Raw genomic sequence first — 27,873 nt, forward strand, 5'->3', positions numbered from 1 at the left:
TCTAAACCCTAACCCTAACACTAACCTAGTCTAAACCCAGCTCTGTTGCCTCCAGCGAGGACAACAGCTGCACCCAGGCCTCCCAAGGGCTGGGTGGAGTCTGAATGGGGGTCACTGGATGGGCACTGCATTGAGTGGAGTGTGAGCCTGAGCAGCTTGCGCACCGGAGGCTCAGGGAGCTCTGGTACAGCAGGAAGTTCGGTAAGGAGCCCCCAGGCAGTGGTGACCTCACTTCCCTGACGACAGAGCCCAACGGAATTGCAACCCATGTATCCAGGCAACCCATTACAGAGAAAAACCCCCTGCCCAGCTCATTTCTAGGCACATCCTAAAGGAAGCGACATGTTCTTCTGCTGTACTGAAGCCGAGAGGATGCAGGGAGAAGAGAGCTCGCCCGCCAGACACGTCGCCTCCCTTCAGGTCATATCATGTTTCCCCAATGCCTCAGACCCTTTGGCTAATAAAATCAAAAGGTGACACCAGGGGGCTCAGAGTCAGAGAGTCCCACACCTTCTGATCCACGGGTGTAGCCCTAGGTCTCTTCCCCATTTCTGTGTGTGTGTGTGTGCCTCTGGGTGTCCGTGTGTCTGTGTGTAAAGAGGACCTGGCCATGCCATCGTGGGTGGAGATGCCACAAGCAGGATCAGGCTGATGAGGGTTTAGATGTCTGGTGGGCAAGTTATGTTCACACCCCGGTTTAAGGCTGGTGAAGGGGGATCGGGTGGAGGGTCTACACCCTTATTCCCAGGGTTTATCCTGAGACCCTGAACGGATGGGTCCATGACCCAGGAGCGGGGCTAACCCTAACAGTAACCACTAATCCTGACCCTGACACTGACTGTGAGCCTGCCCCAAACCCTAACCCAAACCTTGACCCTGACCCTGACCCTATCTGTGATCCTGACCAGAACCCTAAACCTAAATGTATCTCTAACCATGACCCTAATACGGACCCTGAACCTAAACGTAACGCTGACCCTGACCCTAACACTAACCCCTACCCTAAACCAAATCCTAACCCCGACCTTACGCTGTCTAACGCTAACCCTAACCATAACGCTACTTCTAACTCTAACCCCAATCCCAAACGCTACCGACAAACCTAACTGTGACACTGAACCGAACATTGACCCTATACCAAAGCCTGACCCTAAACCTGACCCTGGCCCTGACCTTCACCTGACCCTGACCCTGACCCTTATCCTAACCATGACACTAACACTAACCACTACACAATCCTGTCCCTGACCCGAATGTGGACTTTAAACCAATACCTATACCTGACCCTAAACCTGACACTGGCGCTAAACTTCACCATGACCCTCACCCAGACCATGACCATAAATCTAACCCTGACGCTAAAAGTGATGCCGACCCTGACCTGAACACTAAACCTGACCCTGACTGTGAGTCTGACCCTAACACTAACCCTAAATGTAATCCTGACCCTGACACTAACACGGGCCCTCCCCCGAATCCTATCGCTGGTCCCAATCCTAACACTAACCACTAACCCTACTACAGACCCTGATCCTAACAAGCTCTAACCCTAAACGTCAACCAAACGCTAACCCTAACACTAACCCTAACTTTAACAATAACCCTGAACCTATACCTGCCTATGATCATAACCCTAACCCTGAACTTTGCCTATACCAGACCCTGACCCTATACGTGACCCTGGCCCTGAGCCTAAACCTAACCATGACCCTAACACTGACGACTACATAACCCTGTCGCTGACCCGAATGTGGACTTTAAACCAATACCTGATCCAGACCGTAAACCTGACACTGGCCCAAGACTTCACCCTGACCCTGACCCAGACCATGACCCTAAATCTAACCCTGACCCTGGCAGTACCCTGACCCTGACCTGAACACTAAACCTGACCCTGACTGTGATCCTGACCCTATCTCTAACCCTAAATGCAACCCTGACCCTGACACTAACACGGGCTCTCCCCAGAATCCTATCGCTGAACCAACCCTAGCACTAATCCCTAACCCTACCACGGACCCTGATCCTAACAAGTTCTAATCCTAACCGTCCACCAAACGCTAACACTAACACTAACCCTAAACTTTAACTTTAACTTTGACCCTATACTTGACTATGATCATAACCCTATCTCTGAACTTTGCCTATACCAGACCCTGACCCTATACCTGATCCTGGCCCTGAGCCGAAACCTAACCATGACCCTAACACTGACAACGATATAACCCTGTCGCTGACCCGAATGTGGACATTAAAACAATACCTGATCCTGACCGTAAACCTGACACTGGCCCTAGATTTCACCCTGACCCTGACCCAGGCAAACACCAGAAACGTAACCCTGACCCTAACAGTGACCCTGGCCCTGACCCTAACCATAACCCTGACACTGAATGTGAGCCTGACCCTAACTCTAACCCTAAACGTAATCCTGACCCTGACACTAACACGGGCCCTGACCCGAAACCTAATGCTGGACCTAACCCTAAAACTAACCCCTAACATTATCACTGACACTGACCCTAACCTGGTCTAACCCTAACCCTCAACCTACCTAGCCCTAACCCTAACCCCACTTTAACAATAATCCTGACCCTCTACCTGACCCTGATCATATCGTACCCCTATCTCTGAACTTTGCCTATGTCAGACCTTAACCTTAAACCTTACCCTGGCCTTGACCTTAACACTGACCCTAACCTTGAATGTACACCTAACTCTGACCCAATCCAAGATCCTGAACAGAATCGTAACCCTAAAGCTAACCCTGATTCTGAACCTACTCATAAAACAGATCCTAAACGTAAAGCTGACCTTACCATAACCATGAACCTAACCCTGACCCTGACCCTAACCCTGACACTAAACCTGTCCCAAACCTAACCCTAACCCTGACATGAACCTTGCCCCCAAACCAAAACTTGAACCTGACCCTAAATCGGACCATGACCCTGAACCTGACCCTAAACCTAACCGTCACCCTAACACTGACCCAGACCCTGACTCTGACCGTTACGCTAACCGTGACCCTACTGTGAGCCTGACCCTAAACCTAACCATGAACCTAAACCTAACCCTGACCCCTACCCTAAGCCTTACGCTAACCCTGACCCCAACGACGTCTAAACCTAACCCTGACCCTAAGTCTTTCTAAACCCTAACCCTAACACTAACCTAGTCTAAACCCAGCTCTGTTGCCTCCAGCGAGGACAACAGCTGCACCCAGGCCTCCCAAGGGCTGGGTGGAGTCTGAATGGGGGTCACTGGATGGGCACTGCATTGAGTGGAGTGTGAGCCTGAGCAGCTTGCGCACCGGAGGCTCAGGGAGCTCTGGTACAGCAGGAAGTTTGGTAAGGAGCCCCCAGGCAGTGGTGACCTCACTTCCCTGACGACAGAGCCCAACGGAATTGCAACCCATGTATCCAGGCAACCCATTACAGAGAAAAACCCCCTGCCCAGCTCATTTCTAGGCACATCCTAAAGGAAGCGACATGTTCTTCTGCTGTACTGAAGCCGAGAGGATGCAGGGAGAAGAGAGCTCGCCCGCCAGACACGTCGCCTCCCTTCAGGTCATATCATGTTTCCCCAATGCCTCAGACCCTTTGGCTAATAAAATCAAAAGGTGACACCAGGGGGCTCAGAGTCAGAGAGTCCCACACCTTCTGATCCACGGGTGTAGCCCTAGGTCTCTTCCCCGTTTCTGTGTGTGTGTGTGTGCCTCTGGGTGTCCGTGTGTCTGTGTGTAAAGAGGACCTGGCCATGCCATCGTGGGTGGAGATGCCACAAGCAGGATCAGGCTGATGAGGGTTTAGATGTCTGGTGGGCAGGTTATGTTCACACCCCGGTTTAAGGCTGGTGAAGGGGGATCGGGTGGAGGGTCTACACCCTTATTCCCAGGGTTTATCCTGAGACCCTGAACGGATGGGTCCATGACCCAGGAGCGGGGCTAACCCTAACAGTAACCACTAATCCTGACCCTGACACTGACTGTGAGCCTGCCCCAAACCCTAACCCAAACCTTGACCCTGACCCTGACCCTATCTGTGATCCTGACCAGAACCCTAAACCTAAACCTAAGCCTGACACTGACCTGATGTGGACCCTGAACCTAAACCTAACATTGATATTACTGTAACCAAGACTCATAACTAACCATGACCCTGACCATGACCCTAATCCTAACCCTGACGCTGACATAACCCTGACCCTAACCCTACCCATGACCGTGACTGTGAGCCTGACCCTAACCCTAAACCTAAATGTATCTCTAACCATGACCCTAATACGGACCCTGAACCTAAACGTAACGCTGACCCTGACCCTAACACTAACCCCTACCCTAAACCAAATCCTAACCCCGACCTTACGCTGTCTAACGCTAACCCTAACCATAACCCTACTTCTAACTCTAACCCCAATCCCAAACGCTACCGACAAACCTAACTGTGACACTGAACCGAACATTGACCCTATACCAAAGCCTGACCCTAAACCTGACCCTGGCCCTGACCTTCACCTGACCCTGACCCTGACCCTTATCCTAACCATGACACTAACACTAACCACTACACAATCCTGTCCCTGACCCGAATGTGGACTTTAAACCAATACCTATACCTGACCCTAAACCTGACACTGGCGCTAAACTTCACCATGACCCTCACCCAGACCATGACCATAAATCTAACCCTGACGCTAACAGTGATGCCGACCCTGACCTGAACACTAAACCTGACCCTGACTGTGAGTCTGACCCTAACACTAACCCTAAATGTAATCCTGACCCTGACACTAACACGGGCCCTCCCCCGAATCCTATCGCTGGTCCCAACCCTAACACTAACCACTAACCCTACCACAGACCCTGATCCTAACAAGCTCTAACCCTAAACGTCAACCAAACGCTAACCCTAACACTAACCCTAACTATAACAATAACCCTGACCCTATACCTGCCTATGATCATAACCCTAACCCTGAACTTTGCCTATACCAGACCCTGACCCTATACGTGACCCTGGCCCTGAGCCTAAACCTAACCATGACCCTAACACTGACCACTACATAACCCTGTCGCTGACCCGAATGTGGACTTTAAACCAATACCTGATCCAGACCGTAAACCTGACACTGGCCCAAGACTTCACCCTGACCCTGACCCAGACCATGACCATAAATCTAACCCTGACCCTGCCAGTACCCTGACCCTGACCTGAACACTAAACCTGACCCTGACTGTGATCCTGACCCTATCTCTAACCCTAAATGCAACCCTGACCCTGACACTAACACGGGCTCTCCCCAGAATCCTATCGCTGAACCAACCCTAGCACTAATCCCTAACCCTACCACGGACCCTGATCCTAAGAAGTTCTAATCCTAACCGTCCACCAAACGCTAACCCTAACACTAACCCTAAACTTTAACTTTAACTTTGACCCTATACTTGACTATGATCATAACCCTATCTCTGAACTTTGCCTATACCAGACCCTGACCCTATACCTGATCCTGGCCCTGAGCCGAAACCTAACCATGACCCTAACACTGACAACGATATAACCCTGTCGCTGACCCGAATGTGGACATTAAAACAATACCTGATCCTGACCGTAAACCTGACACTGGCCCTAGACTTCACCCTGACCCTGACCCAGGCAAACACCAGAAACGTAACCCTGACCCTAACAGTGACCCTGACCCTGACCCTAACCATAACCCTGACACTGAATGTGAGCCTGACCCTAACTGTAACCCTAAACGTAATCCTGACCCTGACACTAACACGGGCCCTGACCCGAAACCTAATGCTGGACCTAACCCTAAAACTAACCCCTAACATTATCACTGACACTGACCCTAACCTGGTCTAACCCTAACCCTCAACCTACCTAGCCCTAACCTTAACCCCACTTTAACAATAATCCTGACCCTCTACCTGACCCTGATCATATCATACCCCTATCTCTGAACTTTGCCTATGTCAGACCTTAACCTTAAACGTTACCCTGGCCTTGACCTTAACACTGACCATAACCCTGATTGTACACCTAACTCTGACCCAATCCAAGATCCTGAACAGAATCGTAACCCTAAAGCTAACCCTGATTCTGAACCTACTCATAAAACAGATCCTAAACGTAAAGCTGACCTTACCATAACCATGAACCTAACCCTGACCCTGACCCTAACCCTGACACTAAACCTGTCCCAAACCTAACCCTAACCCTGACATGAACCTTGCCCCCAACCAAAACTTGAACCTGACCCTACATCGGACCATGACCCTGAACCTGACCCTAAACCTAACCGTCACCCTAACACTGACCAAGACCCTGACTCTGACCGTTACGCTAACCGTGACCCTACTGTGAGCCTGACCCTAAACCTAACCATGAACCTAACCCTAACCCTGACCCCTACCCTAAGCCTTACGCTAACCCTGACCCCAACGACGTCTAAACCTAACCCTGACCCTAAGTCTTTCTAAACCCTAACCCTAACACTAACCTAGTCTAAACCCAGCTCTGTTGCCTCCAGCGAGGACAACAGCTGCACCCAGGCCTCCCAAGGGCTGGGTGGAGTCTGAATGGGGGTCACTGGATGGGCACTGCATTGAGTGGAGTGTGAGCCTGAGCAGCTTGCGCACCGGTGGCTCAGGGAGCTCTGGTACAGCAGGAAGTTCGGTAAGGAGCCCCCAGGCAGTGGTGACCTCACTTCCCTGACGACAGAGCCCAACGGAATTGCAACCCATGTATCCAGGCAACCCATTACAGAGAAAAACCCCCTGCCCAGCTCATTTCTAGGCACATCCTAAAGGAAGCGACATGTTCTTCTGCTGTACTGAAGCCGAGAGGATGCAGGGAGAAGAGAGCTCGCCCGCCAGACACGTCGCCTCCCTTCAGGTCATATCATGTTTCCCCAATGCCTCAGACCCTTTGGCTAATAAAATCAAAAGGTGACACCAGGGGGCTCAGAGTCAGAGAGTCCCACACCTTCTGATCCACGGGTGTAGCCCTAGGTCTCTTCCCCGTTTCTGTGTGTGTGTGTGTGCCTCTGGGTGTCCGTGTGTCTGTGTGTAAAGAGGACCTGGCCATGCCATCGTGGGTGGAGATGCCACAAGCAGGATCAGGCTGATGAGGGTTTAGATGTCTGGTGGGCAAGTTATGTTCACACCCCGGTTTAAGGCTGGTGAAGGGGGATCGGGTGGAGGGTCTACACCCTTATTCCCAGGGTTTATCCTGAGACCCTGAACGGATGGGTCCATGACCCAGGAGCGGGGCTAACCCTAACAGTAACCACTAATCCTGACCCTGACACTGACTGTGAGCCTGCCCCAAACCCTAACCCAAACCTTGACCCTGACCCTGACCCTATCTGTGATCCTGACCAGAACCCTAAACCTAAATGTATCTCTAACCATGACCCTAATACGGACCCTGAACCTAAACGTAACGCTGACCCTGACCCTAACACTAACCCCTACCCTAAACCAAATCTTAAACCCGACCTTACGCTGTCTAACGCTAACCCTAACCATAACCCTACTTCTAACTCTAACCCCAATCCCAAACGCTACCGACAAACCTAACTGTGACACTGAACCGAACATTGACCCTATACCAAAGCCTGACCCTAAACCTGACCCTGGCCCTGAACTTCACCTGACCCTGACCCTGACCCTTATCCTAACCATGACACTAACACTAACCACTACACAATCCTGTCCCTGACCCGAATGTGGACTTTAAACCAATACCTATACCTGACCCTAAACCTGACACTGGCGCTAAACTTCACCATGACCCTCACCCAGACCATGACCATAAATCTAACCCTGACGCTAACAGTGATGCCGACCCTGACCTGAACACTAAACCTGACCCTGACTGTGAGTCTGACCCTAACACTAACCCTAAATGTAATCCTGACCCTGACACTAACACGGGCCCTCCCCCGAATCCTATCGCTGGTCCCAAGCCTAACACTAACCACTAACCCTACCACAGACCCTGATCCTAACAAGCTCTAACCCTAAACGTCAACCAAACGCTAACCCTAACACTAACCCTAACTTTAACAATAACCCTGACCCTATACGTGACCCTGGCCCTGAGCCTAAACCTAACCATGACCCTAACACTGACCACTACATAACCCTGTCGCTGACCCGAATGTGGACTTTAAACCAATACCTGATCCAGACCGTAAACCTGACACTGGCCCAAGACTTCACCCTGACCCTGACCCAGACCATGACCCTAAATCTAACCCTGACCCTGCCAGTACCCTGACCCTGACCTGAACACTAAACCTGACCCTGACTGTGAACCTGACCCTAACTCTAACCCTAAATGCAACCCTGACCCTGACACTAACACGGGCTCTCCCCAGAATCCTATCGCTGAACCAACCCTAGCACTAATCCCTAACCCTACCACGGACCCTGATCCTAACAAGTTCTAATCCTAACCGTCCACCAAACGCTAACCCTAACACTAACCCTAAACTTTAACTTTAACTTTGACCCTATACTTGACTATGATCATAACCCTCTCTCTGAACTTTGCCTATACCAGACCCTGACCCTATACCTGATCCTGGCCCTGAGCCGAAACCTAACCATGACCCTAACACTGACAACGATATAACCCTGTCGCTGACCCGAATGTGGACATTAAAACAATACCTGATCCTGACCGTAAACCTGACACTGGCCCTAGACTTCACCCTGACCCTGACCCAGGCAAACACCAGAAACGTAACCCTGACCCTAACAGTGACCCTGACCCTGACCCTAACCATAACCCTGACACTGAATGTGAGCCTGACCCTAACTCTAACCCTAAACGTAATCCTGACCCTGACACTAACACGGGCCCTGACCCGAAACCTAATGCTGGACCTAACCCTAACACTAACCCCTAACATTATCACTGACACTGACCCTAACCTGGTCTAACCCTAACCCTCAACCTACCTAGCCCTAACCCTAACCCCACTTTAACAATAATCCTGACCCTCTACCTGACCCTGATCATATCGTACCCCTATCTCTGAACTTTGCCTATGTCAGACCTTAACCTTAAACCTTACCCTGGCCTTGACCTTAACACTGACCCTAACCCTGAATGTACACCTAACTCTGACCCAATCCAAGATCCTGAACAGAATCGTAACCCTAAAGCTAACCCTGATTCTGAACCTACTCATAAAACAGATCCTAAACGTAAAGCTGACCTTACCATAACCATGAACCTAACCCTGACCCTGACCCTAACCCTGACACTAAACCTGTCCCAAACCTAACCCTAACCCTGACATGAACCTTGCCCCCAAACCAAAACTTGAACCTGACCCTACATCGGACCATGACCCTGAACCTGACCCTAAACCTAACCGTCACCCTAACACTGACCCAGACCCTGACTCTGACCGTTACGCTAACCGTGACCCTACTGTGAGCCTGACCCTAAACCTAACCATGAACCTAACCCTAACCCTGACCCCTACCCTAAGCCTTACGCTAACCCTGACCCCAACGACGTCTAAACCTAACCCTGACCCTAAGTCTTTCTAAACCCTAACCCTAACACTAACCTAGTCTAAACCCAGCTCTGTTGCCTCCAGCGAGGACAACAGCTGCACCCAGGCCTCCCAAGGGCTGGGTGGAGTCTGAATGGGGGTCACTGGATGGGCACTGCATTGAGTGGAGTGTGAGCCTGAGCAGCTTGCGCACCGGAGGCTCAGGGAGCTCTGGTACAGCAGGAAGTTCGGTAAGGAGCCCCCAGGCAGTGGTGACCTCACTTCCCTGATGACAGAGCCCAACGGAATTGCAACCCATGTATCCAGGCAACCCATTACAGAGAAAAACCCCCTGCCCAGCTCATTTCTAGGCACATCCTAAAGGAAGCGACATGTTCTTCTGCTGTACTGAAGCCGAGAGGATGCAGGGAGAAGAGAGCTCGCCCGCCAGACACGTCGCCTCCCTTCAGGTCATATCATGTTTCCCCAATGCCTCAGACCCTTTGGCTAATAAAATCAAAAGGTGACACCAGGGGGCTCAGAGTCAGAGAGTCCCACACCTTCTGATCCACGGGTGTAGCCCTAGGTCTCTTCCCCGTTTCTGTGTGTGTGTGTGTGCCTCTGGGTGTCCGTGTGTCTGTGTGTAAAGAGGACCTGGCCATGCCTTCGTGGGTGGAGATGCCACAAGCAGGATCAGGCTGATGAGGTTTAGATGTCTGGTGGGCAAGTTATGTTCACACCCCGGTTTAAGGCTGGTGAAGGGGGATCGGGTGGAGGGTCTACACCCTTATTCCCAGGGTTTATCCTGAGACCCTGAACGGATGGGTCCATGACCCAGGAGCGGGGCTAACCCTAACAGTAACCACTAATCCTGACCCTGACACTGACTGTGAGCCTGCCCCAAACCCTAACCCAAACCTTGACCCTGACCCTGACCCTATCTCTGATCCTGACCAGAACCCTAAACCTAAATGTATCTCTAACCATGACCCTAATACGGACCCTGAACCTAAACGTAACGCTGACCCTGACCCTAACACTAACCCCTACCCTAAACCAAATCCTAACCCCGACCTTACACTGTCTAACGCTAACCCTAACCATAACCCTACTTCTAACTCTAACCCCAATCCCAAACGCTACCGACAAACCTAACTGTGACACTGAACCGAACATTGACCCTATACCAAAGCCTGACCCTAAACCTGACCCTGGCCCTGACCTTCACCTGACCCTGACCCTGACCCTTATCCTAACCATGACACTAACACTAACCACTACACAATCCTGTCCCTGACCCGAATGTGGACTTTAAACCAATACCTATACCTGACCCTAAACCTGACACTGGCGCTAAACTTCACCATGACCCTCACCCAGACCATGACCATAAATCTAACCCTGACGCTAACAGTGATGCCTACCCTGACCTGAACACTAAACCTGACCCTGACTGTGAGTCTGACCCTAACACTAACCCTAAATGTAATCCTGACCCTGACACTAACACGGGCCCTCCCCCGAATCCTATCGCTGGTCCCAACCCTAACACTAACCACTAACCCTACCACAGACCCTGATCCTAACAAGCTCTAACCCTAAACGTCAACCAAACGCTAACCCTAACACTAACCCTAACTTTAACAATAACCCTGACCCTATACCTGCCTATGATCATAACCCTAACCCTGAACTTTGCCTATACCAGACCCTGACCCTATACGTGACCCTGGCCCTGAGCCTAAACCTAACCATGACCCTAACACTGACCACTACAGAACCCTGTCGCTGACCCGAATGTGGACTTTAAACCAATACCTGATCCAGACCGTAAACCTGACACTGGCCCAAGACTTCACCCTGACCCTGACCCAGACCATGACCCTAAATCTAACCCTGACCCTGGCAGTACCCTGACCCTGACCTGAACACTAAACCTGACCCTGACTGTGAACCTGACCCTAACTCTAACCCTAAATGCAACCCTGACCCTGACACTAACACGGGCTCTCCCCAGAATCCTATCGCTGAACCAACCCTAGCACTAATCCCTAACCCTACCACGGACCCTGATCCTAACAAGTTCTAATCCTAACCATCCACCAAACGCTAACCCTAACACTAACCCTAAACTTTAACTTTAACTTTGACCCTATACTTGACTATGAACATAACCCTATCTCTGAACTTTGCCTATACCAGACCCTGACCCTATACCTGATCCTGGCCCTGAGCCGAAACCTAACCATGACCCTAACACTGACAACGATATAACCCTGTCGCTGACCCGAATGTGGACATTAAAACAATACCTGATCCTGACCGTAAACCTGACACTGGCCCTAGACTTCACCCTGACCCTGACCCAGGCAAACACCAGAAACGTAACCCTGACCCTAACAGTGACCCTGACCCTGACCCTAACCATAACCCTGACACTGAATGTGAGCCTGACCCTAACTCTAACCCTAAACGTAATCCTGACCCTGACACTAACACGGGCCCTGACCCGAAACCTAATGCTGGACCTAACCCTAAAACTAACCCCTAACATTATCACTGACACTGACCCTAACCTGGTCTAACCCTAACCCTCAACCTACCTAGCCCTAACCCTAACCCCACTTTAACAATAATCCTGACCCTCTACCTGACCCTGATCATATCATACCCCTATCTCTGAACTTTGCCTATGTCAGACCTTAACCTTAAACCTTACCCTGGCCTTGACCTTAATACTGACCCTAACCCTGATTGTACACCTAACTCTGACCCAATCCAAGATCCTGAACAGAATCGTAACCCTAAAGCTAACCCTGATTCTGAACCTACTCATAAAACAGATCCTAAACGTAAAGCTGACCTTACCATAACCATGAACCTAACCCTGACCCTGACCCTAACCCTGACACTAAACCTGTCCCAAACCTAACCCTAACCCTGACATGAACCTTGCCCCCAAACCAAAACTTGAACCTGACCCTACATCGGACCATGACCCTGAACCTGACCCTAAACCTAACCGTCACCCTAACACTGACCCAGACCCTGACTCTGACCGTTACGCTAACCGTGACCCTACTGTGAGCCTGACCCTAAACCTAACCATGAACCTAACCCTAACCCTGACCCCTACCCTAAGCCTTACGCTAACCCTGACCCCAACGACGTCTAAACCTAACCCTGACCCTAAGTCTTTCTAAACCCTAACCCTAACACTAACCTCGTCTAAACCCAGCTCTGTTGCCTCCAGCGAGGACAACAGCTGCACCCAGGCCTCCCAAGGGCTGGGTGGAGTCTGAATGGGGGTCACTGGATGGGCACTGCATTGAGTGGAGTGTGAGCCTGAGCAGCTTGCGCACCGGTGGCTCAGGGAGCTCTGGTACAGCAGGAAGTTCGGTAAGGAGCCCCCAGGCAGTGGTGACCTCACTTCCCTGACGACAGAGCCCAACGGAATTGCAACCCATGTATCCAGGCAACCCATTACAGAGAAAAACCCCCTGCCCAGCTCATTTCTAGGCACATCCTAAAGGAAGCGACATGTTCTTCTGCTGTACTGAAGCCGAGAGGATGCAGGGAGAAGAGAGCTCGCCCGCCAGACACGTCGCCTCCCTTCAGGTCATATCATGTTTCCCCAATGCCTCAGACCCTTTGGCTAATAAAATCAAAAGGTGACACCAGGGGGCTCAGAGTCAGAGAGTCCCACACCTTCTGATCCACGGGTGTAGCCCTAGGTCTCTTCCCCGTTTCTGTGTGTGTGTGTGTGCCTCTGGGTGTCCGTGTGTCTGTGTGTAAAGAGGACCTGGCCATGCCATCGTGGGTGGAGATGCCACAAGCAGGATCAGGCTGATGAGGGTTTAGATGTCTGGTGGGCAAGTTATGTTCACACCCCGGTTTAAGGCTGGTGAAGGGGGATCGGGTGGAGGGTCTACACCCTTATTCCCAGGGTTTATCCTGAGACCCTGAACGGATGGGTCCATGACCCAGGAGCGGGGCTAACCCTAACAGTAACCACTAATCCTGACCCTGACACTGACTGTGAGCCTGCCCCAAACCCTAACCCAAACCTTGACCCTGACCCTGACCCTATCTGTGATCCTGACCAGAACCCTAAACCTAAATGTATCTCTAACCATGACCCTAATACGGACCCTGAACCTAAACGTAACGCTGACCCTGACCCTAACACTAACCCCTACCCTAAACCAAATCCTAACCCCGACCTTACGCTGTCTAACGCTAACCCTAACCATAACCCTACTTCTAACTCTAACCCCAATCCCAAACGCTACCGACAAACCTAACTGTGACACTGAACCGAACATTGACCCTATACCAAAGCCTGACCCTAAACCTGACCCTGGCCCTGACCTTCACCTGACCCTGACCCTGACCCTTATCCTAACCATGACACTAACACTAACCTCTACACAATCCTGTCCCTGACCCGAATGTGGACTTTAATCCAATACCTATACCTGACCCTAAACCTGACACTGGCGCTAAACTTCACCATGACCCTCACCCAGACCATGACCATAAATCTAACCCTGACGCTAACAGTGATGCCGACCCTGACCTGAACACTAAACCTGACCCTGACTGTGAGTCTGACCCTAACACTAACCCTAAATGTAATCCTGACCCTGACACTAACACGGGCCCTCCCCCGAATCCTATCGCTGGTCCCAACCCTAACACTAACCACTAACCCTACCACAGACCCTGATCCTATCAAGCTCTAACCCTAAACGTCAACCAAACGCTAACCCTAACACTAACCCTAACTTTAACAATAACCCTGACCCTATACCTGCCTATGATCATAACCCTAACCCTGAACTTTGCCTATACCAGACCCTGACCCTATACGTGACCCTGGCCCTGAGCCTAAACCTAACCATGACCCTAACACTGACCACTACATAACCCTGTCGCTGACCCGAATGTGGACTTTAAACCAATACCTGATCCAGACCGTAAACCTGACACTGGCCCAAGACTTCACCCTGACCCTGACCCAGACCATGACCATAAATCTAACCCTGACCCTGGCAGTACCCTGACCCTGACCTGAACACTAAACCTGACCCTGACTGTGAACCTGACCCTAACTCTAACCCTAAATGCAACCCTGACCCTGACACTAACACGGGCTCTCCCCAGAATCCTATCGCTGAACCAACCCTAGCACTAATCCCTAACCCTACCACGGACCCTGATCCTAACAAGTTCTAATCCTAACCGTCCACCAAACGCTAACCCTAACACTAACCCTAAACTTTAACTTTAACTTTGACCCTATACTTGACTATGATCATAACCCTATCTCTGAACTTTGCCTATACCAGACCCTGACCCTATACCTGATCCTGGCCCTGAGCCGCAACCTAACCATGACCCTAACACTGACAACGATATAACCCTGTCGCTGACCCGAATGTGGACATTAAAACAATACCTGATCCTGACCGTAAACCTGACACTGGCCCTAGACTTCACCCTGACCCTGACCCAGGCAAACACCAGAAACGTAACCCTGACCCTAACAGTGACCCTGACCCTGACCCTAACCATAACCCTGACACTGAATGTGAGCCTGACCCTAACTCTAACCCTAAACGTAATCCTGACCCTGACACTAACACGGGCCCTGACCCGAAACCTAATGCTGGACCTAACCCTAAAACTAACCCCTAACATTATCACTGACACTGACCCTAACCTGGTCTAACCCTAACCCTCAACCTACCTAGCCCTAACCCTAACCCCACTTTAACAATCATCCTGACCCTCTACCTGACCCTGATCATATCGTACCCCTATCTCTGAACTTTGCCTATGTCAGACCTTAACCTTAAACCTTACCCTGGCCTTGACCTTAACACTGACCATAACCCTGATTGTACACCTAACTCTGACCCAATCCAAGATCCTGAACAGAATCGTAACCCTAAAGCTAACCCTGATTCTGAACCTACTCATAAAACAGATCCTAAACGTAAAGCTGACCTTACCATAACCATGAACCTAACCCTGACCCTGACCCTAACCCTGACACTAAACCTGTCCCAAACCTAACCCTAACCCTGACATGAACCTTGCCCCCAAACCAAAACTTGAACCTGACCCTACATCGGACCATGACCCTGAACCTGACCCTAAACCTAACCGTCACCCTAACACTGACCCAGACCCTGACTCTGACCGTTACGCTAACCGTGACCCTACTGTGAGCCTGACCCTAAACCTAACCATGAACCTAACCCTAACCCTGACCCCTACCCTAAGCCTTACGCTAACCCTGACCCCAACGACGTCTAAACTTAACCCTGACCCTAAGTCTTTCTAAACCCTAACCCTAACACTAACCTAGTCTAAACCCAGCTCTGTTGCCTCCAGCGAGGACAACAGCTGCACCCAGGCCTCCCAAGGGCTGGGTGGAGTCTGAATGGGGGTCACTGGATGGGCACTGCATTGAGTGGAGTGTGAGCCTGAGCAGCTTGCGCACCGGTGGCTCAGGGAGCTCTGGTACAGCAGGAAGTTCGGTAAGGAGCCCCCAGGCAGTGGTGACCTCACTTCCCTGACGACAGAGCCCAACGGAATTGCAACCCATGTATCCAGGCAACCCATTACAGAGAAAAACCCCCTGCCCTGCTCATTTCTAGGCACATCCTAAAGGAAGCGACATGTTCTTCTGCTGTACTGAAGCCGAGAGGATGCAGGGAGAAGAGAGCTCGCCCGCCAGACACGTCGCCTCCCTTCAGGTCATATCATGTTTCCCCAATGCCTCAGACCCTTTGGCTAATAAAATCAAAAGGTGACACCAGGGGGCTCAGAGTCAGAGAGTCCCACACCTTCTGATCCACGGGTGTAGCCCTAGGTCTCTTCCCCGTTTCTGTGTGTGTGTGTGTGTGCCTCTGGGTGTCCGTGTGTCTGTGTGTAAAGAGGACCTGGCCATGCCATCGTGGGTGGAGATGCCACAAGCAGGATCAGGCTGATGAGGGTTTAGATGTCTGGTGGGCAAGTTATGTTCACACCCCGGTTTAAGGCTGGTGAAGGGGGATCGGGTGGAGGGTCTACACCCTTATTCCCAGGTTTTATCCTGAGACCCTGAACGGATGGGTCCATGACCCAGGAGCGGGGCTAACCCTAACAGTAACCACTAATCCTGACCCTGACACTGACTGTGAGCCTGCCCCAAACCCTAACCCAAACCTTGACCCTGACCCTGACCCTATCTGTGATCCTGACCAGAACCCTAAACCTAAATGTATCTCTAACCATGACCCTAATACGGACCCTGAACCTAAACGTAACGCTGACCCTGACCCTAACACTAACCCCTACCCTAAACCAAATCCTAACCCCGACCTTACGCTGTCTAACGCTTACCCTAACCATAACCCTACTTCTAACTCTAACCCCAATCCCAAACGCTACCGACAAACCTAACTGTGACACTGAACCGAACATTGACCCTATACCAAAGCCTGACCCTAAACCTGACCCTGGCCCTGACCTTCACCTGACCCTGACCCTGACCCTTATCCTAACCATGACACTAACACTAACCACTACACAATCCTGTCCCTGACCCGAATGTGGACTTTAAACCAATACCTATACCTGACCCTAAACCTGACACTGGCGCTAAACTTCACCATGACCCTCACCCAGACCATGACCATAAATCTAACCCTGACGCTAACAGTGATGCCGACCCTGACCTGAACACTAAACCTGACCCTGACTGTGAGTCTGACCCTAACACTAACCCTAAATGTAATCCTGACCCTGACACTAACACGGGCCCTCCCCCGAATCCTATCGCTGGTCCCAACCCTAACACTAACCACTAACCCTACCACAGACCCTGATCCTAACAAGCTCTAACCCTAAACGTCAACCAAACGCTAACCCTAACACTAACCCTAACTTTAACAATAACCCTGACCCTATACCTGCCTATGATCATAACCCTAACCCTGAACTTTGCCTATACCAGACCCTGACCCTATACGTGACCCTGGCCCTGAGCCTAAACCTAACCATGACCCTAACACTGACCACTACATAACCCTGTCGCTGACCCGAATGTGGACTTTAAACCAATACCTGATCCAGACCGTAAACCTGACACTGGCCCAAGACTTCACCCTGACCCTGACCCAGACCATGACCATAAATCTAACCCTGACCCTGGCAGTACCCTGACCCTGACCTGAACACTAAACCTGACCCTGACTGTGATCCTGACCCTATCTCTAACCCTAAATGCAACCCTGACCCTGACACTAACACGGGCTCTCCCCAGAATCCTATCGCTGAACCAACCCTAGCACTAATCCCTAACCCTACCACGGACCCTGATCCTAACAAGTTCTAATCCTAACCGTCCACCAAACGCTAACCCTAACACTAACCCTAAACTTTAACTTTAACTTTGACCCTATACTTGACTATGATCATAACCCTATCTCTGAACTTTGCCTATACCAGACCCTGACCCTATACCTGATCCTGGCCCTGAGCCGAAACCTAACCATGACCCTAACACTGACAACGATATAACCCTGTCGCTGACCCGAATGTGGACATTAAAACAATACCTGATCCTGACCGTAAACCTGACACTGGCCCTAGACTTCACCCTGACCCTGACCCAGGCAAACACCAGAAACGTAACCCTGACCCTAACAGTGACCCTGACCCTGACCTTAACCATAACCCTGACACTGAATGTGAGCCTGACCCTAACTCTAACCCTAAACGTAATCCTGACCCTGACACTAACACGGGCCCTGACCCGAAACCTAATGCTGGACCTAACCCTAAAACTAACCCCTAACATTATCACTGACACTGACCCTAACCTGGTCTAACCCTAACCCTAATCCTACCTAGCCCTAACCCTAACCCCACTTTAACAATAATCCTGACCCTCTACCTGACCCTGATCATATCGTACCCCTATCTCTGAACTTTGCCTATGTCAGACCTTAACCTTAAACCTTACCCTGGCCTTGACCTTAACACTGACCCTAACCCTGAATGTACACCTAACTCTGACCCAATCCAAGATCCTGAACAGAATCGTAACCCTAAAGCTAACCCTGATTCTGAACCTACTCATAAAACAGATCCTAAACATAAAGCTGACCTTACCATAACCATGAACCTAACCCTGACCCTGACCCTAACCCTGACACTAAACCTGTCCCAAACCTAACCCTAACCCTGACATGAACCTTGCCCCCAAACCAAAACTTGAACCTGACCCTAAATCGGACCATGACCCTGAACCTGACCCTAAACCTAACCGTCACCCTAACACTGACCCAGACCCTGACTCTGACCGTTACGCTAACCGTGACCCTACTGTGAGCCTGACCCTAAATCTAACCATGAACCTAACCCTAACCCTGACCCCTACCCTAAGCCTTACGCTAACCCTGACCCCAACGACGTCTAAACCTAACCCTGACTCTAAGTCTTTCTAAACCCTAACCCTAACACTAACCTAGTCTAAACCCAGCTCTGTTGCCTCCAGCGAGGACAACAGCTGCACCCAGGCCTCCCAAGGGCTGGGTGGAGTCTGAATGGGGGTCACTGGATGGGCACTGCATTGAGTGGAGTGTGAGCCTGAGCAGCTTGCGCACCGGTGGCTCAGGGAGCTCTGGTACAGCAGGAAGTTCGGTAAGGAGCCCCCAGGCAGTGGTGACCTCACTTCCCTGACGACAGAGCCCAACGGAATTGCAACCCATGTATCCAGGCAACCCATTACAGAGAAAAACCCCCTGCCCAGCTCATTTCTAGGCACATCCTAAAGGAAGCGACATGTTCTTCTGCTGTACTGAAGCCGAGAGGATGCAGGGAGAAGAGAGCTCGCCCGCCAGACACGTCGCCTCCCTTCAGGTCATATCATGTTTCCCCAATGCCTCAGACCCTTTGGCTAATAAAATCAAAAGGTGACACCAGGGGGCTCAGAGTCAGAGAGTCCCACACCTTCTGATCCACGGGTGTAGCCCTAGGTCTCTTCCCCTTTTCTGTGTGTGTGTGTGTGCCTCTGGGTGTCCGTGTGTCTGTGTGTAAAGAGGACCTGGCCATGCCATCGTGGGTGGAGATGCCACAAGCAGGAACAGGCTGATGAGGGTTTAGATGTCTGGTGGGCAAGTTATGTTCACACCCCGGTTTAAGGCTGGTGAAGGGGGATCGGGTGGAGGGTCTACACCCTTATTCCCAGGGTTTATCCTGAGACCCTGAACGGATGGGTCCATGACCCAGGAGCGGGGCTAACCCTAACAGTAACCACTAATCCTGACCCTGACACTGACTGTGAGCCTGCCCCAAACCCTAACCCAAACCTTGACCCTGACCCTGACCCTATCTGTGATCCTGACCAGAACCCTAAACCTAAACCTAAGCCTGACACTGACCCTGATGTGGACCCTGAACCTAAACCTAACATTGATATTACTGTAACCAAGACTCATAACTAACCATGACCCTGACCATGACCCTAATCCTAACCCTGACGCTGACATAACCCTGACCCTAACCCTACCCATGACCGTGACTGTGAGCCTGACCCTAACCCTAAACCTAAATGTATCTCTAACCATGACCCTAATACGGACCCTGAACCTAAACGTAATGCTGACCCTGACCCTAACACTAGCCCCTACCCTAAACCAAATCCTAACCCCGACCTTACGCTGTCTAACGCTAACCCTAACCATAACCCTACTTCTAACTCTAACCCCAATCCCAAACGCTACCGACAAACCTAACTGTGACACTGAACCGAACATTGACCCTATACCAAAGCCTGACCCTAAACCTGACCCTGGCCCTGACCTTCACCTGACCCTGACCCTGACCCTTATCCTAACCATGACACTAACACTAACCACTACACAATCCTGTCCCTGACCCGAATGTGGACTTTAAACCAATACCTATACCTGACCCTAAACCTGACACTGGCGCTAAACTTCACCATGACCCTCACCCAGACCATGACCATAAATCTAACCCTGACGCTAACAGTGATGCCGACCCTGACCTGAACACTAAACCTGACCCTGACTGTGAGTCTGACCCTAACACTAACCCTAAATGTAATCCTGACCCTGACACTAACACGGGCCCTCCCCCGAATCCTATCGCTGGTCCCAACCCTAACACTAACCACTAACCCTACCACAGACCCTGATCCTAACAAGCTCTAACCCTAAACGTCAACCAAACGCTAACCCTAACACTAACCCTAACTTTAACAATAACCCTGACCCTATACCTGCCTATGATCATAACCCTAACCCTGAACTTTGCCTATACCAGACCCTGACCCTATACGTGACCCTGGCCCTGAGCCTAAACCTAACCATGACCCTAACACTGACCACTACATAACCCTGTCGCTGACCCGAATGTGGACTTTAAACCAATACCTGATCCAGACCGTAAACCTGACACTGGCCCAAGACTTCACCCTGACCCTGACCCAGACCATGACCCTAAATCTAACCCTGACCCTGGCAGTACCCTGACCCTGACCTGAACACTAAACCTGACCCTGACTGTGATCCTGACCCTATCTCTAACCCTAAATGCAACCCTGACCCTGACACTAACACGGGCTCTCCCCAGAATCCTATCGCTGAACCAACCCTAGCACTAATCCCTAACCCTACCACGGACCCTGATCCTAACAAGTTCTAATCCTAACCGTCCACCAAACGCTAACCCTAACACTAACCCTAAACTTTAACTTTAACTTTGACCCTATACTTGACTATGATCATAACCCTATCTCTGAACTTTGCCTATACCAGACCCTGACCCTATACCTGATCCTGGCCCTGAGCCGAAACCTAACCATGACCCTAACACTGACAACGATATAACCCTGTCGCTGACCCGAATGTGGACATTAAAACAATACCTGATCCTGACCGTAAACCTGACACTGGCCCTAGACTTCACCCTGACCCTGAACCAGGCAAACACCAGAAACGTAACCCTGACCCTAACAGTGACCCTGACCCTGACCCTAACCATAACCCTGACACTGAATGTGAGCCTGACCCTAACTCTAACCCTAAACGTAATCCTGACCCTGACACTAACACGGGCCCTGACCCGAAACCTAATGCTGGACCTAACCCTAACACTAACCCCTAACATTATCACTGACACTGACCCTAACCTGGTCTAACCCTAACCCTCAACCTACCTAGCCCTAACCCTAACCCCACTTTAACAATAATCCTGACCCTCTACCTGACCCTGATCATATCGTACCCCTATCTCTGAACTTTGCCTATGTCAGACCTTAACCTTAAACCTTACCCTGGCCTTGACCTTAACACTGACCCTAACCCTGAATGTACACCTAACTCTGACCCAATCCAAGATCCTGAACAGAATCGTAACCCTAAAGCTAACCCTGATTCTGAACCTACTCATAAAACAGATCCTAAACGTAAAGCTGACCTTACCATAACCATGAACCTAACCCTGACCCTGACCCTAACCCTGACACTAAACCTGTCCCAAACCTAACCCTAACCCTGACATGAACCTTGCCCCCAAACCAAAACTTGAACCTGACCCTACATCGGACCATGACCCTGAACCTGACCCTAAACCTAACCGTCACCCTAACACTGACCCAGACCCTGACTCTGACCGTTACGCTAACCGTGACCCTACTGTGAGCCTGACCCTAAACCTAACCATGAACCTAACCCTAACCCTGACCCCTACCCTAGCCTTACGCTAACCCTGACCCCAACGACGTCTAAACCTAACCCTGACCCTAAGTCTTTCTAAACCCTAACCCTAACACTAACCTAGTCTAAACCCAGCTCTGTTGCCTCCAGCGAGGACAACAGCTGCACCCAGGCCTCCCAAGGGCTGGGTGGAGTCTGAATGGGGGTCACTGGATGGGCACTGCATTGAGTGGAGTGTGAGCCTGAGCAGCTTGCGCACCGGTGGCTCAGGGAGCTCTGGTACAGCAGGAAGTTCGGTAAGAGCCCCCAGGCAGTGGTGACCTCACTTCCCTGACGACAGAGCCCAACGGAATTGCAACCCATGTATCCAGGCAACCCATTACAGAGAAAAACCCCCTGCCCAGCTCATTTCTAGGCACATCCTAAAGGAAGCGACATGTTCTTCTGCTGTACTGAAGCCGAGAGGATGCAGGGAGAAGAGAGCTCGCCCGCCAGACACGTCGCCTCCCTTCAGGTCATATCATGTTTCCCCAATGCCTCAGACCCTTTGGCTAATAAAATCAAAAGGTGACACCAGGGGGCTCAGAGTCAGAGAGTCCCACACCTTCTGATCCACGGGTGTAGCCCTAGGTCTCTTCCCCGTTTCTGTGTGTGTGTGTGTGCCTCTGGGTGTCCGTGTGTCTGTGTGTAAAAAGGACCTGGCCATGCCATCGTGGGTGGAGATGCCACAAGCAGGATCAGGCTGATGAGGGTTTAGATGTCTGGTGGGCAGGTTATGTTCACACCCCGGTTTAAGGCTGGTGAAGGGGGATCGGGTGGAGGGTCTACACCCTTATTCCCAGGGTTTATCCTGAGACCCTGAACGGATGGGTCCATGACCCAGGAGCGGGGCTAACCCTAACAGTAACCACTAATCCTGACCCTGACACTGACTGTGAGCCTGCCCCAAACCCTAACCCAAACCTTGACCCTGACCCTGACCCTATCTGTGATCCTGACCAGAACCCTAAACCTAAACCTAAGCCTGACACTGACCCTGATGTGGACCCTGAACCTAAACCTAACATTGATATTACTGTAACCAAGACTCATAACTAACCATGACCCTGATCATGACCCTAATCCTAACCCTGACGCTGACATAACCCTGACCCTAACCCTACCCATGACCGTGACTGTGAGCCTGACCCTAACCCTAAACCTAAATGTATCTCTAACCATGACCCTAATACGGACCCTGAACCTAAACGTAACGCTGACCCTGACCCTAACACTAGCCCCTACCCTAAACCAAATCCTAACCCCGACCTTACGCTGTCTAACGCTAACCCTAACCATAACCCTACTTCTAACTCTAACCCCAATCCCAAACGCTACCGACAAACCTAACTGTGACACTGAACCGAACATTGACCCTATACCAAAGCCTGACCCTAAACCTGACCCTGGCCCTGACCTTCACCTGACCCTGACCCTGACCCTTATCCTAACCATGACACTAACACTAACCACTACACAATCCTGTCCCTGACCCGAATGTGGACTTTAAACCAATACCTATACCTGACCCTAAACCTGACACTGGCGCTAAACTTCACCATGACCCTCACCCAGACCATGACCATAAATCTAACCCTGACGCTAACAGTGATGCCGACCCTGACCTGAACACTAAACCTGACCCTGACTGTGAGTCTGACCCTAACACTAACCCTAAATGTAATCCTGACCCTGACACTAACACGGGCCCTCCCCCGAATCCTATCGCTGGTCCCAACCCTAACACTAACCACTAACCCTACCACAGACCCTGATCCTAACAAGCTCTAACCCTAAACGTCAACCAAACGCTAACCCTAACACTAACCCTAACTTTAACAATAACCCTGACCCTATACCTGCCTATGATCATAACCCTAACCCTGAACTTTGCCTATACCAGACCCTGACCCTATACGTGACCCTGGCCCTGAGCCTAAACCTAACCATGACCCTAACACTGACCACTACATAACCCTGTCGCTGACCCGAATGTGGACTTTAAACCAATACCTGATCCAGACCGTAAACCTGACACTGGCCCAAGACTTCACCCTGACCCTGACCCAGACCATGACCCTAAATCTATCCCTGACCCTGGCAGAACCCTGACACTGACCTGAACACTAAACCTGACCCTGACTGTGATCCTGACCCTATCTCTAACCCTAAATGCAACCCTGACCCTGACACTAACACGGGCTCTCCCCAGAATCCTATCGCTGAACCAACCCTAGCACTAATCCCTAACCCTACCACGGACCCTGATCCTAACAAGTTCTAATCCTAACCGTCCACCAAACGCTAACCCTAACACTAACCCTAAACTTTAACTTTAACTTTGACCCTATACTTGACTATGATCATAACCCTATCTCTGAACTTTGCCTATACCAGACCCTGATCCTATACCTGATCCTGGCCCTGAGCTGAAACCTAACCATGACCCTAACACCGACAACGATATAACCCTGTCGCTGACCCGAATGTGGACATTAAAACAATACCATATCCTGACCGTAAACCTGACACTGGCCCTAGACTTCACCCTGACATTGACCCAGGCAAACACCAGAAACGTAACCCTGACCCTAACAGTGACCCTGACCCTGACCCTAACCATAACCCTGACACTGAATGTGAGCCTGACCCTAACTCTAACCCTAAACGTAATCCTGACCCTGACACTAACACGGCCCTGACCCGAAACCTAATGCTGGACCTAACCCTAAAACTAACCCCTAACATTATCACTGACACTGACCCTAACCTGGTCTAACCCTAACCCTCAACCTATCTAGCCCTAACTTTAACCCCACTTTAACAATAATCCTGACCCTCTACCTGACCCTGATCATATCATACCCCTATCTCTGAACTTTGCCTATGTCAGACCTTAACCTTAAACCTTACCCTGGCCTTGACCTTAACACTGACCCTAACCCTGAATGTACACCTAACTCTGACCCAATCCAAGATCCTGAACAGAATCGTAACCCTAAAGCTAACCCTGATTCTGAACCTACTCATAAAACAGATCCTAAACATAAAGCTGACCTTACCATAACCATGAACCTAACCCTGACCCTGACCCTAACCCTGACACTAAACCTGTCCCAAACCTAACCCTAACCCTGACATGAACCTTGCCCCCAAACCAAAACTTGAACCTGACCCTACATCGGACCATGACCCTGAACCTGACCCTAAACCTAACCGTCACCCTAACACTGACCCAGACCCTGACTCTGACCGTTACGCTAACCGTGACCCTACTGTGAGCCTGACCCTAAACCTAACCATGAACCTAACCCTAACCCTGACCCCTACCCTAAGCCTTACGCTAACCCTGACCCCAACGACGTCTAAACCTAACCCTGACCCTAAGTCTTTCTAAACCCTAACCCTAACACTAACCTAGTCTAAACCCAGCTCTGTTGCCTCCAGCGAGGACAACAGCTGCACCCAGGCCTCCCAAGGGCTGGGTGGAGTCTGAATGGGGGTCACTGGATGTGCACTGCATTGAGTGGAGTGTGAGCCTGAGCAGCTTGCGCACCGGTGGCTCAGGGAGCTCTGGTACAGCAGGAAGTTCGGTAAGGAGCCCCCAGGCAGTGGTGACCTCACTTCCCTGACGACAGAGCCCAACGGAATTGCAACCCATGTATCCAGGCAACCCATTACAGAGAAAAACCCCCTGCCCAGCTCATTTCTAGGCACATCCTAAAGGAAGCGACATGTTCTTCTGCTGTACTGAAGCCGAGAGGATGCAGGGAGAAGAGAGCTCGCCCGCCAGACACGTCGCCTCCCTTCAGGTCATATCATGTTTCCCCAATGCCTCAGACCCTTTGGCTAATAAAATCAAAAGGTGACACCAGGGGGCTCAGAGTCAGAGAGTCCCACACCTTCTGATCCACGGGTGTAGCCCTAGGTCTCTTCCCCGTTTCTGTGTGTGTGTGTGTGCCTCTGGGTGTCCGTGTGTCTGTGTGTAAAGAGGACCTGGCCATGCCATCGTGGTTGGAGATGCCACAAGAAGGATCAGGCTGATGAGGGTTTAGATGTCTGGTGGGCAAGTTATGTTCACACCCCGGTTTAAGGCTGGTGAAGGGGGATCGGGTGGAGGGTCTACACCCTTATTCCCAGGGTTTATCCTGAGACCCTGAACGGATGGGTCCATGACCCAGGAGCGGGGCTAACCCTAACAGTAACCACTAATCCTGACCCTGACACTGACTGTGAGCCTGCCCCAAACCCTAACCCAAACCTTGACCCTGACCCTGACCCTATCTGTGATCCTGACCAGAACCCTAAACCTAAACCTAAGCCTGACACTGACCCTGATGTGGACCCTGAACCTAAACCTAACATTGATATTACTGTAACCAAGACTCATAACTAACCATGACCCTGTCCATGACCCTAATCCTAACCCTGACGCTGACATAACCCTGACCCTAACCCTACCCATGACCGTGACTGTGAGCCTGACCCTAACCCTAAACCTAAATGTATCTCTAACCATGACCCTAATACGGACCCTGAACCTAAACGTAACGCTGACCCTGACCCTAACACTAACCCCTATCCTAAACCAAATCCTAAACCCGACCTTACGCTGTCTAACACTAACCCTAACCATAACCCTACTTCTAACTCTAACCCCAATCCCAAACGCTACCGACAAACCTAACTGTGACACTGAACCGAACATTGACCCTATACCAAAGCCTGACCCTAAACCTGACCCTGGCCCTGACCTTCACCTGACCCTGACCCTGACCCTTATCCTAACCATGACACTAACACTAACCACTACACAATCCTGTCCCTGACCCGAATGTGGACTTTAAACCAATACCTATACCTGAACCTAAACCTGACACTGGCGCTAAACTTCACCATGACCCTCACCCAGACCATGACCATAAATCTAACCCTGACGCTAACAGTGATGCCGACCCTGACCTGAACACTAAACCTGACCCTGACTGTGAGTCTGACCCTAACACTAACCCTAAATGTAATCCTGACCCTGACACTAACACGGGCCCTCCCCCGAATCCTATCGCTGGTCCCAACCCTAACACTAACCACTAACCCTACCACAGACCCTGATCCTAACAAGCTCTAACCCTAAACGTCAACCAAACGCTAACCCTAACACTAACCCTAACTTTAACAATAACCCTGACCCTATACCTGCCTATGATCATAACCCTAACCCTGAACTTTGCCTATACCAGACCCTGACCCTATACGTGACCCTGGCCCTGAGCCTAAACCTAACCATGACCCTAACACTGACCACTACATAACCCTGTCGCTGACCCGAATGTGGACTTTAAACCAATACCTGATCCAGACCGTAAACCTGACACTGGCCCAAGACTTCACCCTGACCCTGACCCAGACCATGACCATAAATCTAACCCTGACCCTGGCAGTACCCTGACCCTGACCTGAACACTAAACCTGACCCTGACTGTGATCCTGACCCTATCTCTAACCCTAAATGCAACCCTGACCCTGACACTAACACGGGCTCTCCCCAGAATCCTATCGCTGAACCAAC

General features: G+C 50.9%; 1 long non-coding RNA gene across 1 annotated transcript in view; it reads right to left on the reverse strand.

Annotated features, from left to right (window-relative positions):
- LOC309861487 overlaps positions 1-27,873 on the reverse strand; it is a 763,634-nt gene that overhangs the window by 281,839 nt on the left and 453,922 nt on the right. The gene's annotated exons all lie outside the window — the stretch shown is intronic.

This window comes from Mustela nivalis (genome assembly GCF_964662115.1).
Source record: "Mustela nivalis genome assembly, chromosome: 3".
Classification (NCBI taxonomy): Eukaryota; Metazoa; Chordata; class Mammalia; order Carnivora; family Mustelidae; genus Mustela; species Mustela nivalis.